The 20,291-nt window shown below is 44.1% G+C and overlaps 1 protein-coding gene across 1 annotated transcript in view; it reads right to left on the bottom strand.

Moving 5' to 3' along the window:
* The window catches only part of KCNQ5 (potassium voltage-gated channel subfamily Q member 5), an 846,390-nt gene that overhangs the window by 417,798 nt on the left and 408,301 nt on the right, over window positions 1-20,291 (bottom strand).

Genomic DNA, 20,291 nt, shown 5'->3' with positions numbered 1-20,291 from the left:
TTGCTGCCAGCTGCCCTAAATGCACGCGACTGAACTGCAGAAGAACTAAAACGTGCAGTGCACTCCGGTGCATCATCAATTGGACAACCAAATGGGTGGGCCTGAGCTGAGATTGGGTGGGCCTCACCCGTAGCTACGTCCCTAGCATTAGCCCATGCTAAATTTTAACATGAGCTAAAAATGTTAGTGCGCCTTAGTAAACAGGGCCCTTAATGATGCAGTGACGTTACAGATGGGAGCTTAACAGGTATTAAGAATTTTTGTTTAATTTATGTATGTTTGCTTGTAATCCGCTTAGGTGATAAGTGGGTTATAAATGTAACAAATAAAATAAATAATAATATTTTTTCTACATTAATGTACATCAACGATGCCCCAATGCTCAGAAGCAAACGTGGGCAGTAGAGGCTATTAGCACCAGAATAGCGCCCGCATTAGTGAGCACAGAATGCTCAGAGGCTCTAGTGCAGGAAACAACGAGCGCGCCAAAGATTAGCCACATAGCATGCTAATGTAGTCAAACGGATGGTAATGAGGTCATTTCCTATTCCCACCCAATGCTCAGAGAACAGTGCACAAAACAAAGCCGCCCTTACCGCTGAAAAAGTAATGCCAGCTCAGAGCAGGCATTAGGGTGTTTGAAGAAAAGATTTCTCCTGATTCTCTCTTTAAAATCTGCCAGTTTCTCTTTAATTTTGAGGCAGAAGGAAGCCTGTGCAAGCTCCTAGGCGCCAGTAGGGAGAAACAAATGCGAGTGAGTCCGAGCAAACATGAAAGTGAAAGTATACACTGACGCCTGTTTCCGGCGTTTAAATATAAGACTTCCAAGTAAAAATAAAAATTTGAAACGCTTATATTTAAAGGCACAGAAAACAGATGCCAGTGTGTACTTCACATTTGGGTTTGCCTGGCGCATGCCACAGGGACTGGGCTTATTTCAAAACTCTTCTGAACATGCACTAAACATGTCCTCCTCCTCCTTGCTTTCATTTTAAGAGCGCACATCTAATTTGCACACCTTTTCCTTTGAGCATTGGCGAGCTAATTTTCTGCGCAGTTCTGGCATTATAGTTTCGGCGCTGTTGGCTTACTGTGGGAGTTCTGAGTATCGGGGCCTGAGGCAGTTATTTCAATTAGCAATTGATGAAGTCTTAAGAAAATTTGAGACTTGAATTCACCTTAGCTAGTTAAGGGTGTTGCCTCTGGACAGGAGGTATTGTGTTTCAGTGGATTCTTCTTGCAGTGCCTTTTATCTAGGATAGTCTTATATGAATGGACTCTACCTAGATCTGGAATATACAAAGTTAACATCAACAAGCAAGGACAATAGGACGGCACCTTGCATCAGGCTGTCCATTCATTTATTTACCCTCCCACAATTCCTTCACCTATTTGTCACAAACCCCTATGCCCTGCACTCACCTCTTCTTTCAGAACTTCTACCACAAATCTCAGTCCCCCAGCTCCTATTTCCAAGACCTGTAGTCCTCCCCAAGCCCCACCCCCGCACAATACCTCCAGCTCCTTTTCCATACCCCAGCCTCCCAAATAATCTCTCACTATCTCCAAACTCCTCTTTCAGTCCCCCCCCAACCCCCCCCCCCCCCATATCCCCCAGGTCTTACATTTTCAAGTATTCTGTCACCTCACCCATGCTCATCTTGTGACATGAGGAAGAGGAACACAGTGGCAGTGCCTCAAGTTGCTTTTTTACTCCCCCTGTCATTTTTGCCCGATTGAACAATTGAAAACACATGAAATTTTTGCTCTATTGAACTATTTGAAGCATACAAAATCTCTCTATATATAATGAAAAGATGAGTCTAACCATAGTGGTCCATGCCATGCTAAACATCATGACTACTCTAATGCCCTGTACACTGGTCAAACCAAAAGAGTTTGTATCAGTTCCAACTAATTCAAAATGCTGCAGCATGACTGATTGAAGGCTGCAAGTGACGTGACCACATCACGCCATTCCAGCAAAAGCTACATTGGCTACCAGTACCTTACAGGGCTAAAATTAAAACTCTATGTTTGATTTTCAAGGCTCTCAGACAAAATGGGCCAGAGTAATTAAAGAATAAGTTAACCCTTTACACACCTCTAAGGTCCTCTCAAGGATCATCACTATCTGTTCCCTCATCAAAAGAAATTGTACAATGTGATACCCACCAGCCAGCCTTCTCAGGAATAGCTCCCAGGCTCTGGAATTTACTCCCAGAGGGGCTATGCATAACTCAAGACTACCTCTACTTCAGGAAACAGGTGAAAGCCTGGTTCTTCTCCCAAGCCTTTAACACATGGAGGGGCATAATCGAACGTGAACGCCCATCTCCATGGGCGTCTATCTCCCTTCACTTGGGTGCTGAGCTCCCCAAATCCCCCCCAAAACCCACTGCCCACAACTCTACACCATTACCATAGCACTTATGGCTGAAGGGGGGCACCTAGATGTGGGTACAGTGGGTTTTGGGGGCAGTTTGGAGCACTCCCATTTACCACCACAAGTGTAACAGGTAGGGGGGATGGGCCTGGGTCCACCTGGCTGAAGTTCACTGCATCCACTAACAACTGCTCCAGGGACCTGCATACTGCTGTGATGGAGCTGGGTATGGCATTTGAGGCTGGCATAAAGGCTGGAAAAAAAGTTGTTAAAGTTGTTTTTTTTTGGGTGGGAGGGGGTTAATGACCACTGGGGGAGTCAGGGTGGTCATCCCCGATTCCCTCCGGTGGTCATCTGGTCATTTAGGGCACTTTTTTGGGACTTGTTCGTGAAAAAAAAGGGTCCAAAAAAAGTGACCCAAATTTGTGGTAAAAACACCTTTCTTTTTTCGACTATCGGCCGAGAGCGCCCATCTCTCCTCGGCCGATAAACATGCCCCAGTCCTGCCTTCACCATGCCTCCGACACTCCCCCGTCAACTTTGCCCGCTTCCGTGACAGATTGCAGTTGAATACGCCCAAAATCGGCTTTTGATTATACCAATTTGGGCGCCTTTGAGAGATGGGCGCCCATCTCCCGATTTGGGTCGAAATATGGGCGCCCATCACTTTCGAAAATAAGGCCGATAGGGTGACAGTCTATACACCCATTCTACACCTCAACTAGCTTGCTACACATACTGTAGCTTAAATCAGTTCCTTATCTCTTGTGTAACTATACAAAGAGTTTGCTAACCATCACATTATCTCAGCTGTCTCTGTACCATGCATCTTGTTCCCATTATATATCTGCTCTTGGTCCCTCAGCTATATGGTAAGCGTATTGTAGAAAATCTTTAGCATCATATCTATGTTAGTTGAATGTTCTAATGCATGCTTATTAGGTGTATCATTAGTATTATGCTAACATTGTATTATAACTCTGGTATTTGAATTCCACTGCTGTTAAATGTGTATATTTTTTATACTGTTTCACAGTAGTTCTATTATTAGGTTTCAATTTACTGTTTTCAAGTTTACCTCATTTATTGTATTTAGGTTTATTCTTGGTTATTTTGCTATTTATTTATTTATTTTATTTTTTTATTTAGATTTTGTTCACACCTTTTTCAGTAGTAGCTGAAGGTGAGTTACATTCAGGTACATTGGATATTTTTCTGTCCCAGGAGGGCTCACAATCTAAGTTTGTACCTGAGGCAATGGAGGGTTATTATGCTGTTAACAAAATTGTAAAGTTTATGTTAAACTGTACCTGCTGTACACTGCCTTGGGTGAATCTCTTCATAAAGGCAATCTCAATAAATAAATAAAAAAAATACAGGACACTCTACAGCTGATCTGTTCAAAAGGTTACTTGGGCCTGGGGGCAGAGAAAAAAAAAGAGAGAGAGAGAGACAGAGACAGAGGAAAAAGGTTGAGTAACTGCTGTTCTTACTTTTTCCACCTGCTGATGATTATCATGGGAAGGGGGGGGGGGGAGGAAGAGAGTTAAAATCAGGGGCGTAGCTACGGGTGGGCCTGGGTGGGCCCAGGCCCACCCAATTTCAGCTCTGGCCCGCCCACTCCCATTGCCGGCCACTGCTGCTTTTTCTGTTGAGCAGCAGGGCCGGCGCTACAAAAAGAAGAAGCGCTCAGCTGATTGAGCTGAGCGCCGCTGCCAACGTTAACAACGAGAAAAAATGTAAAAAAAAAAAAAAAAGCGCGGCACTGTAGGCAGCCTCGAAGCATTGGCTGCTGGCTCTGCAGGCTCCTCCCATCTATTACGTCACTGCCCCTGGAGCGAAGCAGGGGCAGTGACGTAAGAGACGGGAGGAGCCTGCAGAGCCAGCAGCCAATGCTTCGAGGCTGCCTACGGTGCCGCGCTTTTTTTTTAACATTTTTTTCTCGTTGTTAACGTTGGCGGCGGCGCTCAGCTCAATCAGCTGAGAGCTTCTTCTTTTTATAGCTGGGGCTGGCGGGCCTGAATCGGGTGGGCCTGAATCGGATGGCAGGATGGGGACTGGGGAGAAAGAGGGAAAACGGATGGCAGGATGGGGACTGGGGAGAAAGAAGGAAAACGGAGGATGGGGAGAGAAAGAGGGAAAACAGATGGGAGGATGGGGACTGGGGAGAAAGAGGGAAAACGGAGGATGGGGAGAGAAAGAGGGAAAACAGAATGGAGGATGGGGACTGGGGAGAAAGAGGGAAAACGGATGGCAGGATGGGGACTGGGGAGAAAGAAGGAAAATGGAAGGATGGGGAGAGAAAGAGGGAAAATGGATGGCAGGATGGGGACTGGGGAGAAAGAGGGAAAACGGAAGGATGGGGAGAGAAAGAGGGAAAACGGATGGCAGGATGGGGACTGGGGAGAAAGAGGGAAAACGGAAGAATGGGGAGAGAAAGAGGGAAAACGGATGGCAGGATGGGGACTGGGGAGAAAGAGGGAAAACGGAAGGATGGGGAGAGAAAGAGGGAAAATGGATAGCAGGATGGGGACTGGGGAGAAAGAGGGAAAACGGAAGGATGGGGAGAGAAAGAGGGAGAACAGATAGGAGGATGGCAGAGAAAGAGGGAAAACAGATGGGAGGATGGCAGAGAAAGAGGGAAAACGGAGGATGGGGAGAGAAAGAGGGAAAACAGATGGGAGGATGGCAGAGAAAGAGGGAAAACGGAAGGATGGGGAGAGAAAGAGGGAAAACAGATGGGAGGATGGCAGAGAAAGAGGGAAAACGGAAGGATCGGGAGAGAAAGAGGGAAAACAGACGGAAGGATGGCAGAGAAAGAGGGAAAACGGAAGGATGGGGAGAGAAAGAGGGAATACAGATGGAAGGATGGCAGAGAAAGAGGGAAAGCGGAAGGATCGGGAGAGAAAGAGAAAGAGAAAGAGAAAGAAGGAAAACAGACGTAAGGATGGCAGAGAAAGAGGGAAAACAGAAGGATGGGGAGAGAAAGGGAATACAGATGGAAGGATGGCAGAGAAAGAGGGAAAACGGATGGAAAGATGACAGAGAAAGAGGGAAAATGGATGGATAGGAAGAGAGACACTGGATGGAAGGATGGGGAGAGAAAGAGGGGAGATGGATGAAAGGATGCAGAGAGAAAGGGGCGGGACTGGAAGGATGTGGAGAGAGAAGGGACACTGAACAGAAAAGGGTAGAGAGATAGACACTGGTTAGAAGGAGGGAGAGAGAGACATTAGATGGAAGGATCAGGAGAGAGGGTAGATGGGTGGAAGGATGGGGAGAGAAAGAGGGAAGACTCTGGATGGAAGGGTAGGGAGAAAGAGGTGACACTGGATGGAAGGATGCAGAAAGAAAGAGGGGAGACTACTGGAAGGATGGGGAGAGAGAGGGGAGACACTGGAAGGATGGGGAGAGAAAGAAGAGAGCTGCTGGATGGAAAAGGAGAGTAGTGAAAGACTGGAGAACAAGAGGAAGGGGCATGGGGAGAACAAGGGTGAGAAAAAGATGAAAAGCCATAAGTAGATGAAGGAAATTAAAGAATGGATAGTAAGAATGAATTAAATCTGGACAGAGAGAGAGAGAGGCAGAAACATATTGAAGAAAGCTAAGAAAAAGGAGAGAAAAGTGACAAATGGCCAGGAAACCCTGGCAGAAGAGTTAAGCGAAAACGAAGGAAAGCAGAATCTAGAGACTGGGAGCAACACAATGAGAAAAAGTAAATGGCCATACAACAAAGGTAAAGAAAATAATTGTATTTTTAATTTAGAATAAAGTAATATGGTGTTAATAAAGTTTCAGAGATCAATACTTCCTTCCTTAGGTCAGGAGAGGATACCGTAACAGCATTATACTGACCTGAGGCAGGAGGTTTTGGCCTCTGAAAGCTCACTGAAAGGATTAGGCTATTAAATAAATTGTCTGAAATCTGATGCACTGAAAAGCAGCACTTTACCCTGTGTGACAAATGTATCTGAGTGTGACTACATTTTGCTGGGGGAGGGGGGTAGAGAGAAAATTTTGTGCCCACCCACTTTGGGTTCAGGCCCACCCAAAATTGGCAGTCTGGCTAAGCCACTGGTTAAAATGAGGGGCTATTGGAAATTTTCACTTCCCTTACCCAGATGACATCCCTAGTCTCCTGCAGAGATTTCTGTGGGAAGGGACACATTTGGCAGCCATTCCTACACATAGAATTACAAGGGCTATACGCAGTGGCGTACCAAGGGGGGGGGGCGGTGGGGGCAGTCCTCCCTGGGTGCACACTGCTGGGGGGTGCTGCGGCGCGCGCCTGTCGGCTGTGAGTTCGAATCGCTACGCTAAATTCTCTCGTTCGCTGCAGCTCCCTCCCTCTGCCCCAGAACAGGTTACTTTCTGTTCTGGGGCAGAGGGAGGGAGCTGCAGCGAACGAGAGAATTTAGCATAGCGATTCGAACTTGTAGCCGACAGGCATGCGCCGCGGCACCACCCTTAGCGGCGTGCACATGGGGGGGGGGCACATCGGCGATCCGCCCCGGGTGTCGTTGAGGCTAGGAACGCCACTGGCTTTACGTAACGTTTATAAAATTATCTACATAAGTGGTTTAATGTGGCATTAAAAAAGAAAAAAATGAACCTATCAGACATGACACTGCAGTGTTTCTGGGTCTAATACAGCAAAACAGCAGTGGAATTCACATACCAGAGTTATAATACAATGTTAGATAAATGTCACAAAAGCAGAGTTTGAGTACACTGTTAAATGTATAGTGAACTGGACAAAAATACTGCTGGGGCCATTTCATGCTGTACTTCTGCCCAGTTTGGAGTCTTCTTGTAATATTTGTTAATATAACTAGACCTTTTCCTACATGAAGTCTCCTTCTCAGTGACAGGCCAAATAAATCATTCATCACACCCTGTGACCAGCAGCACAATGTGCTCCTCTGGCCTTGTGGGGAAAAGTCAAACTGGAGAAAATGATGGCTCAGCAGCAGTCTATTTTCATGTAAAAAGTGTGGCATTTCTTTTACCTTGGGGCCTATTATTTTTCCAAACCATTTAGAAAATCAGGAATTATTGCAGTAACAGCCTCACAAACAAATGCAAGCTTTAGTTTAAATGCTGTACTTATAATTGCTGGAAGGAGCAGCAAAAATATTGTTAGCAGTTTGACATTTTTACCAGTTTTGCATATGATTTGTTAAAATTAAAAAGAGGGGGAGAGAAGTCAAGAAGGAAAGTAATATTCTAGTAAAAGCATGTATAAGAGTTATATTTAGGCAGCCTTTATTTAAGAACTGCTCCCACTGAGGTGTTTGAACTGTGTTTTTAAAGCTACAGTGCCTTCTATTTGTGGCTGAGTACCAGCTTTTTGGTTGCTGTTTCCCATTCCCTCTACCCCTGAAAGTGAAACTGGAAAGGAATACCAGACTCTGGGCTAGATGCATCAACCAAAGTTAAAAATCTAAATCGTAAAGTGCTTAATGAATTTGAAACAACGAAGAATGCACAAAAAAAAAACAGCTCAGAAATGTTCGGTGCGGTATTGAAAAGTACAATGTATCATACGTTCGTAATTCCCGTCATTAATTTGCCCCTTAAGCATGCGCAGAGCAGCCAAGCGTTATGCTGGCTGCTCTGAGCATGCCACAAACGTATTAAACCTACCTAGGTTGCTTACGTCAGACTGGGGCGTGCAAGGGGGGGATCGGATCTAGCTCTCCTGCTAGATCAGAGAGCATAAAGGCTTGCAGGTCCCGGACCTAGCAGGAGAGTGCAGTTGAAGATGACTCTAAAAAGAACGACCCTAGACCCTCGTAAACCCCCTTTTGTAACAAAAGACCTCTTTCACTGTGATGGAACAAGAAGGGAGGGGGAAGGGGCAGCTTGTTTACAGTACTGGGAAATTGGCTTCAGGGGATAGCAGAGGGTGTTAATTTTCAAAGTTGTGGGAGAAGGAGAGAGAGACAGGATTTTTAATCTGCAGGGAGAAGTGGGGAGCAGTGTCTGTATGATCTGGGGGGGGGGGGGGGGGGGAAAAGCCGTCCATACAGGACGCCTCTGACAAGCGCCTTTGCCCCCTCCCGATCCTTTTTTGAGGTATGTTTAGTTTTGTAGTGATGCAGGGGGGAGCGGAGAGCCACGTGTTTGTGTTTGTATCTCACTTTTTTTTTTAAACATGCCGGCTTGGATTTTTATGGTGCAGGGAGCAGCGGGGAGATGACAGCTCAGGCCTTAACGACAGGTCTGAACTCACGTAAAATTTCTGACGGTAAATGATTCGTTGCAATCGTCGGTATGGTTAGTGCATTCCGAATTGTCCACATTTCAATGGTAGTTTCTCGTTTGCATTCCGTTTTCGTTAGCTGCTTGCTTCGTAGGAAAAAGGCCTATAATGCATGCAAGGGTTAGGAATTTCCTTCATTAAAGGGTTTTTAGAGGGTCGTTAAGGTTTAGTGCATCTAGCCCTCTGTGACAACTTCAGGTATTATAGACATTCTGAACAGAGCAGATCTGAGGAGCAGCTTAGTGGTTAGTGCAGTAGACTGTAAACCAAAGGACTCAAGTTCAAATCCTACTTTAACTCTTTTATTTTGTAATTGTGAGCCTTCCAAGAATCCAAGGTAGCTTGGATTCCCCAAATCCAAGCAACCTTCAATAGCTGCTTCTACTGTTTGAGACCGCTACGCTGCCTCTCTCCTTACATCGAGACGGTAAATCTTATCCAAGTTGTGCATGCCATGACAACACCAAGACTGGATTATTGCAACGCACTGTACAGTGGTCTGACTACAAAGGGCCTGCACCAGCTTCAATTGTTTCAGAATGCTGCAGCAAGACTCGTAGAAGGTTGCAAGCGATGTGACCACATCACGCCATTTGTTAGGCTTATGGTGTGATTCCTGCTTCCCCAGTGCGACTCAACTCTCTGTAACCCTGAGCTAGGCAATGCTGGAAGTTTGGGTTGGTCTTGTGGTTTCAAGTCTCCAAACTCCCAGTACCACATGGCTGAACAAACTCAATCTTGCTGGCCAAACTACCAAGTCGGGGGTTCTAAAAATGCATTAGTTGCTCAACATTCAGCTAGGAGCAACCTCAGTGCTAAATGTACTCCAACAGAGCAAAGAAACTCCACTTCTGGGGTGCCATTGGCTGTTTTCTCCACCTTTTGATGTCTAGATATTTGAACTATTTTGGAAGGTGTTCAACTGATGATTAATTCTGCTGTAGCCCCCATAGGATTTATTTTTGTTACATTTGTATCCCACACTTTTTCCCACTCATGGCAGGTTCAATGTGGCAGGCAATGGAGGGTTAAGTGATTTGCCCAGAGTCACAAGGAGCTGCCTGTGCCAGGAATCAAACTCAGTTCCTCAGGACCAAAGTCCACCACCCTAACCACTAGGCCACTCCTCCACTGCAGGATGATTGCAGGATTAAGTTTGTGTCTGTGATATTTTCCCTGCTACTTCTTTGGTGAGTGTAAATTATAGAATTTTATAATTTATGCACGTAAGTATGCACCCCATCCACTCTCAGACCAAACTTTACCCATATGCATGTCCATTTTCAAATTTTGTGCCATCACATTTAGAAATTATTTTATAGAATTGTGCATAGCTGGAATATTGACATGTATGAACATCTCTGCACACAAATACACGTTTATAAAATATTCTGGTCATTTACATGTATTTTTGGTGGCTAAATGTTGACCTCATCTTTATAGAATTACCCCCTTTTTGCATATTTTGGAATCATTAATGTCCACTGGAATGTGTTGTCTAACCTTGTGAATCTGAGTCATCCACTTTTTTCTACAAGTGTCTCAACTTATGTAGAAAATGACTAAGGAGTCAAATGGATACATAGTATTTCACTTGAAAGTTTTAAAAATGGATTAGCTGAAATGCTTACGAATAACTTCTGTACACTAATTGACACGCAAATAGTCATAATCACCCACTTCCTATTACTTTCATAACCATGAAATCCAAACATTTTAATATTATGTTATGAGCAATTGTCATCTGAACTGGAAGCTAATTCTTGATGATCAACCATATCAAGTAATCTGTCAATATGAAGCACATTATTGCAATTACTGCACCACTTCTATCCAATTTTCGGTACTTTAGAAGTGATTTTTTTTTAATCTTAGGAACATTACACCGTGCATATAAACACTGCATAATACATGCAGATAATGGGCAGGAGAGCTCAGATTACAGAAACAGTCAGAAAGTATTTCACAAGGATCAAATCTGGTAGCAAACCAGGGCCAGTATTCGGGTATCAGGTACCTAGGAAAAGTTTTAGCCTTGCACCCCTCACTTAATTCAAGGTCTGAGGTTCCACTCTCCAAGATTTTGATTGGGCAACTGAATCATGATTACTACTTCACCATGCCTCCTAGAATAATCCTGTGAAATGCATAATTCAACATTACCCTATTAAATATTAAACTTTAATTCTTCTATCTATCTATCTATCTATCTATCTATCTATCTATCTATCTATCTATCTATCTATCTATCTATCTATCTATCTATCTATCTATCTATCTATCGTTCTCAACCCAGTCCTTGGGACACCTCCAGCCAGTCCGGTTTTCAGAATATTCACAATGATTATGCATGAGATAAATTTCCATGTACTACCTCTACTGTATGCAGATCTATCTCATATATATTTAATGTGGGTATTCTGAAAATCTGACCTGGTAGGTGTGTCCACTGTTGTATTGATATCTATCTATCTATCTATACACAGTGATGGCAATATGAACATAAGAATAATCATACTAGTTCAAACCAGTGATCCACCTAGCCCAGTACCTGCTTCCTACAGTGGCCAATTCAGGTCACAAGTACCTGACAGAATCTCATATAGTGGCAAGATTCATGCTACTGATCTCAGGGACAAGCAGTGGCTTTCCCCATATCTATCTCAATAGCAAACTATAGACTTTCCTCCAGGAACTTGTCCAAACCTTTTAAAACCCAGATACATTGTGCTGATACCACATCCTCTGGCAACGAGTTCCAGAGCTTAACTATTCATCGAGTGAATACTTCATTTTAAAAGTAGTAGTACCATGTAACTTCCTTGAGTGTCCTCTAGTCTTTGTACTTTTTGAAAGAGTAAAAAATCAATTTGCACTTACCCGTTCTAAACCACTCAGTATTTTGTAGACCTCTATCATATCCCCCCCCCTCAGCCATCTCTTTCAAGCTGAAGTCCTAACCTCTTAAGCCTTGCCTCATATGAGAAGAGTTCCATCCCCTTAATCATTTTGGTCTCTCTTCTTTGAACCTTTTCTAATTCTGCTATATCTTTTTTAAGATACGGCAACCAGAACGGCATGCAATACTCAAGGTGTGGTCGCACATGTAGTGGCACAGAGACATTATAATATTCTTTGTCTATTTTCTATCCCTTTCTAATAAGTCCTAGCATTCTGTTTGCTTTTTTTGGCCGCTGCCATACACTGGTCAGAAGTTTTCAGCATATTGTCCATGACGACACCTAGATCTTTTTCTTGGGTGGTGATTCCTTGGGTGGAACCTAGCCACCAAATAACTATGATTTGGATTATTCTTCCCACATTAATCTCATCTGCCATTTGGATGCACAGTCTTCCAACTTCCTAAGGTGTTCCTTCACACTCCGCTTGTGTTTTAACAACTTTGAATAGTTTTGTGTCATCTGCAAATGTAATCACCTCACTCATTGTTTCCATTTCCAGATTATTAATAAATATGTTAAATTGCACCGGTCCCAGTAAAGATCCCTGAGGCACTCCACTATTCACTCTCCACCGCTGAGAGAACTGGCCATTTAACCCTACCCTCTGTTTTCTATCCATCAACCAATTCCTAATCCAGAATAGAACATTGCCTCCTATCCGATGGGTTTTTAATTTTCTCAGGAGTCTCTCATGAGAGACTTTGTCAAACCCTTTCTGAAAATCTAGATACACTACATCATTAAAAAGGACTCCCCAATGACAGTCCTGTCTGCTGTTGAGCACTGGCTATTGCCTGTGCCCCGTTGTGCCTGATGCTCAGTCTTATTTATTTATTTTTATAACAGCATTTATATCCCACAATTTCCCAAAATGAATTGATTCAATGTGACTTACAATTTTTAACATATTCAATAGCGTTGTCTGTATTTTATCAGGGAATGTGCTGTGCTGAGGGTGGGTGGGGGCTGATGATTCCTAGTTTCGGGTATGTAGTATTCAGAAGCGAAGCCAAGTTGACGGCGCGAGGGGAGCGAAAGCGGTGCGAGAGCGGACTTCCACCGGTGCCTGTGCACATTTTCAATGCAACACAACAAGAAAAAAATAGGCGCCGGCACTGTCAGAACTCTGTTTGGTCTGGCGCCCCACCTAGCTACGCCACTGGTAGTATTGTTCTCAAGGAAGAACTTCCTGAAGACAAAAGCTTTGAGATGTTTGCAAAATTCTAGGTAGTGAGTCATGTGCCTTAGGTTGTTGGGAAGAGAGTTCCACCATTTGGTGCTAATCAATTTTTAGATGTTTTTCTATGAAGTCCATCAGAAGTGTATTCAAGTCAGAAAGGGGCATGTCATGGGTGTGTTAAGTGCTGGATCTGGGTGTTCCTAACAATTGGACATTTTTCTGCCATAATGGAACAAAGCAAAAACATCCAGGGCTATAAGTTGGACGTTTTGGTCTATACATGTTTTATTAACGAATAAGCCACAAAAAAGTGCCCTAAACAGTGCCATAGCGAGGGCTAATGACACCCGGGGCGGGTTGCCGCTGCGCACCTCCCCGGGTGCAGCACGGCGCGACCCACCCCCTCTGCAGCGCACCCCCCTCCAGAGCGAACCCCCCCTCCCGGACCGCATTCTTACCTGCGGGAGGGCCGATCCACCCCGAGTGCACATCACTCGGAGCTGCGTCGGCCCCACTGGTTCCCTGCTCTCTCTGCCCCGGAACAGGATGTAACCTGTTCCCGGGCAGAGAGAGCAGGGAACCAGCGGTGCCGGCACCCCCCGAGCACGTGCACCTGGGGCGGACCGCCCCTCTCACCTCCCCTTCCTACGCCACTGGCCCTAAATGACCAGATGACTACTGCAGGAATACAGGAATGACACTTCCTTACTCCTTCAGTGGCTTGATTTTCTGTGTTTTCCACTTGGACATATTTTTCTGGAAAATGGACCAAAAGATAGACATACTAAGCACAACAACATCTAGGAAATGGTCATTTTCAAAGAAAAAAGATAGACTTTTTTTCTGGTTTGAAAATGGTCATTTTCACTACTGATTTTTGGACGTTTTCAGCAAAAAGTCGGATTTAGACATCATATTGAAAATGCCCCTCACAGAGGAACAGGAGTAAGAAGATAAAGGGATTAATTTAAGAAAGTTGCACATGAGGTCAGAAAGGTGCTTGAATATTATCATAGCTAGCGTAGGAGTGGGAAAAAAACTAACCTGTTTAAAAAAGCATACCCTGCCGATCCAACATAATGCCTGATCTCTTCAACACAGCAAAACTAAGTACGTAATGGACATAACACAACTCTTCCGTTGTACGATTCCCTAGTGTGGCTGTGCCACATGAACTTTATCTTACCACAACATCACTTTGTATTTGTTCACACCAGAGTCTGCAAACGCCTCTCTGGTACTATGTAAGCCACATTGAGCTTACAAATAGGTGGGAAATGTGGGATACACATGTAACAAATAAAATAAATAAATAATATGTCCGGCTATAGTATGTGCTGCCAGTGTCACTCCTTGTGTCAGATGAACACCTTGTGAAATATCCCTGTACTAAAATGTAGCTGTCTGCACAGGAAACCCTTATTATTCTCCTTTTGAATAAGCACAAAGGCCAGTTTTGATTACCCACCCATACATGTAGAAAGAACTCAAGTTCTTAAAGAATCACTCTTTATTCATAGAGGATAAATGCTGAAGCACAGGTTGTCAGTCTGCAATCGCTTCCTAGCCTGGGGCACTAGGTTTCTCAGTCATTACAGATCTTAAATCTTTCTCAGTCTTACAGCCCATGGAACAAATCCTTCTGCTCTGTCCTGTCAGACTGGACCTGATTCACTAAGCTTTATTCCTATAGATACAGACTAGGGCGGAAAGGCTTTATTGCATCAGGCCCTCACTGTCACTCAGCTTTACCGGATACAAGGCACCTTGCAGAGCCAATCTCCTAGACTATTGATGCAAGCCCCCCTGTCAACTGCATGCAAATGAAGGACAGTTCACACTTCACAGAGCTCACTAAGCAAAACTAAATAGAACAGAACACTTTTAAAGAAGGAGTACAGACAATAGCATTAGAATTTTCTACGGTATTTTAAATGTCTGGATGCAGCAGAAACCCATGTAAGAAAAATACACTCATTTACTTTTATTCACAAGGGGGTAAATATTCGGCGGGGGGGGGGGGGGGGGGTCAGTGATCTTTTCGCTGCGCTGGCCCTTTAAGCCCAGGTATTTAGGGGTCCTTTTACCAAGGTGCGCTAACAGATTTAGCAAGCAGTAAATGATAAGGTGCCCATTATATTCCTACGGGCACCTTATCATTTAGCATGCACTAATCATTAGCATGCGCTAAATCTGTTAGTGCACCTTAGTAAAAGGACTTCTTAATGTCTTATCTGGGCACCAGTATGGAATGTATGGACAGCCGGCATTTATCCAGATAAGGGTCAATATCTGCCTTTAACTAGATAAGTGCCAACTCCACACCTGACTCTGATCCTGTATCCACAACATAGCCGGTTTTGGCTTAGACTGCCCTGCTGCTGAATATCCCTGGATAGCCTTGTACAGAAGATTTTAGGAACCTCCAGGGTTCTTGTCAGGTTTTTAAGGCAGAAACTAGGTTCGTGAACCCTTGGGCCACTGCCGTGGAGCAGCAGTGGCAGGCAAAACCACCCCACACCAGAGACAAGGCAGCACTCTGACAGAAACAACTAGACTTCACCTGCACTTGACTGCCCTTCCCCAGGAGTTGAGCCCCTGGGTGCAGGTGGCCGGCAGGAACTGGATACCAACAGGAAACACACAACAGAGTCACGACTAAAAGCTGCAAGGCAGCCACTAAGACAGAAACACAGATAGGTGAGAGTCAGGACTAAAAGCTGCCAAGCAGCCACTAAAAAGGAACACAGACACAAGACAAAGAAATGCAGACCAGAAACAAGACAAGGAACTAAGCAATAAAACCAAAACTAACTACACACAAACAAACTAGAACCAGGCAAGAACTCAGACTAAAACTGGACTTGGCAGAAGTGCACAGATCACTCCCACATACCAGGGACCTTAGACGATGCAAAGGCAAACACAGAAGCTTCCAGGTGGCTAATAAAGCCCATCTGCTGCTGAAGTTCAGCTGCAGGAATCACAAGGCAGCTACGGGTGCTGTTCAGACACAAACAAGAGAAGCAAGTCTGGCAGCCCGGAAGATCCGGACCGGACTAGGCTGAAGCCTGGAACGGGTGACAGTTCATAGGAGTCACCGGTTCTGGCCACCAGAGGGCGAGGTGAGCACAGACAAGGAAATGGTCACAAACGTGACAGTTCTGAGTACCAGCACCTTGTCCATTGTCTGCTAAAATTGACCCATGGTCCTCATATTTTAATGAAAGAGCTCAGGCTCTACATAAAAATTCTGCCTTGTCATAGATTCTGTGACTGGCTATTGTGGGGTGGGTCCCTCAGTGATCACGCCATCCCTGAAGGGTGGCATTGCATTTGAGTACTGGCACCTTTTTGCTCTTTGGAGGCAATAGTGTAACTGGTCACCTCCATTTAGGCACCCCAAGGCTGCGTGGTAAGAATCAATTTTATTATATAACCAAGGCGCGTAGGTTCTATTACAGCATACTAGCATAACCTGCTATCAGTCACTTAACACCTGGACTCCCATATTTGAGCCAGCCATAAAGCTGGTGTAGGCGTGAGTGCTAAAATGTGGCAGTGATATGCGTAATCTACCATATTCTGTAAGTTACATGTGTAATGAGCCCCATCCATGTCCCACCCATGATTCTCTCATGTGTACATGGCCCTTGCAAATACATGCTATGTACGATAGACAGATATTTACAGAATAGTGCTTAGGTGCAATATTTGAATATATGTTCATATGTGGGCATCTAGGGCTAGATTCTATATATGGTGCCTGAAAATCCATGCGGTAAAAAAGTACGCTTAGGCGAATTCTCTAAGGACGCCTCAATTTTATAGAATTGGCTTAAATTTCCATTTGGTTCCTAGATAAGTGAAGTCTGCAGAGTGGACAGTTTTGTAGATCACTTTTTTGCAATTTGGGAGGTGTAGTCTTAGATAGTTTCTTGCCTCATGTTTAGTGTTTCTTTGAGGTACGTTTATTCATGGTACCATATAGTCTGGAGCTACGCCATTTAGGATTTGAAAGATAAAGGTACATAATTTGAAGGAGATTCTCGCTTTGATGAGAAGCCAGTGTAATTTGATTAATAAAGGGGAGGCACTTTCAAAATGAGAAATTTTGTATATGAACCTGGATGCAGTGTATATAGAATACAGCGAGCGCCTGTCCACGCAACCAAATTTGGTTGCATCCATTTAGGCCACGTTTTACTTGGCATAAATCCCGATGCCTAAATTAGGCACAGTGCGTGTGCATTCTATAAATGATGTGCATAGATTTTCGAAATGCCCACGACCCACCCCTTCCACACCCATAACCACGCCCTCTTTTCAACTATGCGACTTGGAATTTACGCGCATCATGTTACAGAATACACGTAGCGAGTTGTGCGTGTAAATTGTAAGTAATGCAAATTAGTGCTGATAATTGCTTGTTAACATCCAATTAACAGCACTGATTAGCTGGTTAACCAATTAAGTTACGTGCATTGTTGTAGAATACACTTTGATTTCCATGCAGGAATTAAAGCGCGATGTATAGAATTTGGGGGCTAGTTTGTAGAGTTGCCCTTTGTATGACCAATCCTGATTGTATATAAGACAGAAATAAACCATAAATCATTGTATAATTCAGAATCTTAAAAAAAGATGTTAAAGGAAAATGTTTCATATCTATCAGAACATCACATGGCTCAGAAATCTAAGGCCAGTTACACATTGAAACAACCAAAATATATTTATTAAAGGAGAACAGTATAAGGAAGCAGTGCAATGCATTGGCTTACTACCCTGAAATGTATAGTCATTAGGAAGCAAATTTATTTAGCAAGTGATTCTGAAAATAGCTTAATTGGCACAGTGTCTGCCGTTGTCACAGCTGTTGCCCGTCTTTGTACCAGTGCCATGAAGTTCAGTCTTCTGCATCCAAGGAGAAGGGTGACCTGGGCATAACAAACATTACTGCTCCTATTCCAAACCTGTGGTAATCTAATTAAATGCTAACATGGCTGTTATTTTGATCAGGCAGCCACTGAAGCTGGCTTCATATTAAGCTAAGGAAAGGAAGCTTGCCTGTTGCTTTTCTCAGTAATAAATAATACCTGATAATCAGAAGCAGAATTACCATGTAAGTACTTTTAAAAGATTCCTTTAAAGATACGTGAGTGGCTCTAAATTTACATCTTCTGTGGAACAAATGAATTTGGATTTTAATTATATATACAGGGTGAAGCAAAAAAAAAAAAAAAAAAGTCACCCCCTATAGTTTTTTGCTGTTTTCTCACCAACTGCTTGGAATTTCAACGTGAAACTTTACAGCTTTATTTGTTGTTACTATCTACGTTTATGTACTGAGTGGATGAGATTAAACCACAAAGTGAATGTGCCAACACAGCCCATTCACTTCGAATGGGCTGTGTCGGCATTACTGCACCGGCAGCCACCAGCATGGCTTTGTAAAAAGGGGGATAGACGTTTGGACATGTCATTTTTTGCTTGTTGGGGGACTTATATCATGTCAATTATTATGCAACTAGTAAAACAGGCCCGTTTCTGACACAAATGAAACAGGCGCTAGCAAGGTTTTCCTCGGAGTGTGTATGTTTGAGAGAGTATGTGTGAGATTGACTGTGTGTGAGAGAGAGAGAGAGTGAATATGCGAGTGTGTGTGTGTGACAGAGAGAGAGAGTGAGACTGCTGGGTTTGAGTGTGTCTCCCCTGCTCCCCCTCCAGCCACCCAGCGATTCTACTTTTTCCCTTGCCCCCCTCCAGCCACCCACCGATGCTCTTCTCTCCCCTGCCCCCCCTCCAGCCACCCACTGAGTCTCCTCTGTCCCCTGCCCCCCTCCAGCCACCTAGTGATTCTCCTTTTTCCCTTCGCCCCCCCAGCCACCCAGCGAATCTCCTCTCTCCCCTGCTGCCCCTCCAGCCACCCAGCGATTCTCCTATCTCCCCTGCCCCGCCCTCCAACCACCCAGCGATTCTCCTGTGTCCCCTGCCCCCCTCCAGCCACCCAACGATTCTCCTCTCTCCCCTGCCCCCCTCCAGCCACCCAACGATTGTCCTATCTCCCCTGCCCCCCTCCAGCCACTCCTCCACTTTAATCAGCATATATTACATTCCCCCCATGTGCTACAGAAAAGCACCAAGCACATCCTAATATAATAAACCGCACCTCCAACGTTCTGAAGCTGTAGTTCTGGAACGTTGCAGGAATGCTTCAAGGCTTGAAGGCTTCACTTTCTCGGTTTCAGAACATTGGAGGTGCTTTTTATTATATAGGAAGTGTGCTTTAAAGTGCGTGGCCAATATTACTCAATCACTGGATGGTTTTTTTACATAACATATTGAGGACATTGTTTTCTCTAATTTATTCAACACTTTTTGATTTAATTTATTGTCTTAGCACATATAATTGTACATTAACACACACGTACTAAAAGCCCGACGATAGTGTGTTGATATTGATGACGGTATCTAAAGATACACTCATCTTAATGAATCATTGAAAGCTGTTGTTCTATGAATCATCACGGCATTGCTTATACCTTACACTGACGACTCTTACATACACTAACATATGTTAATACAATTAAATGGGGTCACAAGTCCTCAGCATTTCACGTTGTTTGGTGTTCTCTAGCACATGGATTCTACAATGTTGCTGTTGGTTAGACAGATAGAAAGATACACTAGTTAGATTGATCTTCAGCCAGGATAATATTGGAAGAGTGGCTGAATATTTACAAATGACAAAGTTATACGTTTAGGAAGCAGTTCTATAACTGGTTCCCCCTTTAAGGTGCCCTATTGCTGCACAGTGAAAGCCTATTTTATAACAGCAACTCGGCTCCCAGATTCTGTTATAAAATAATAGCACAACCTGACATTAGTAGGCTGAATCTTCGGGTGCCCTCAGTTACTCCAGCCATAGACCTGGTGCAACTGTGGAGATCACAAGGGTAAAAATAGCAGGTCAAAACAGTCCAAATTAAATGTAAAACAGACTTTAATGTTCAATTCATCAGCCAATGTTTGTACCAGAGCTAAAAGGACTCAATGTTCGTGGCACGGCTAAATGGACTCGACACGGCCATGTTTTGGTGAGCAATACCTGCATCAGGAGTTGTAAAATCTAAAATACTATCATAAAGGAAGAATGAGGAATTATCAAAAATATTTAAACCAGACTGCTGTGCACAATCTACGACAGGCTCATCCAACCTACGGCCCGAAGGCCAGAATCCGGCCCACCAAGTACTTTTTTCTGACCCTCGGAAGCTTGGCAATTCTTGTGATGCTTATAGTGGGATTCCTGCTTCTCTGCCATGACTCAGCTCTCTAAGCTTGAGCCATGAGGTGCTGGAAGTTCGGGTTGGTCTTGCAACTTTAAGTCTCACAAGATCAACCTGAACTTCCAGCACCACATGGTCCAAGCTTGCAGAGAGCTGTATCGCAGTGGGGAAGCAGGAATCCTACTGTTTCTTCTGCAGTTGAAGCCAG

Source organism: Microcaecilia unicolor, chromosome 3, assembly GCF_901765095.1.
Source record: "Microcaecilia unicolor chromosome 3, aMicUni1.1, whole genome shotgun sequence".
Classification (NCBI taxonomy): Eukaryota; Metazoa; Chordata; class Amphibia; order Gymnophiona; family Siphonopidae; genus Microcaecilia; species Microcaecilia unicolor.
This window is presented reverse-complemented; position numbering and strand designations above follow the sequence as displayed.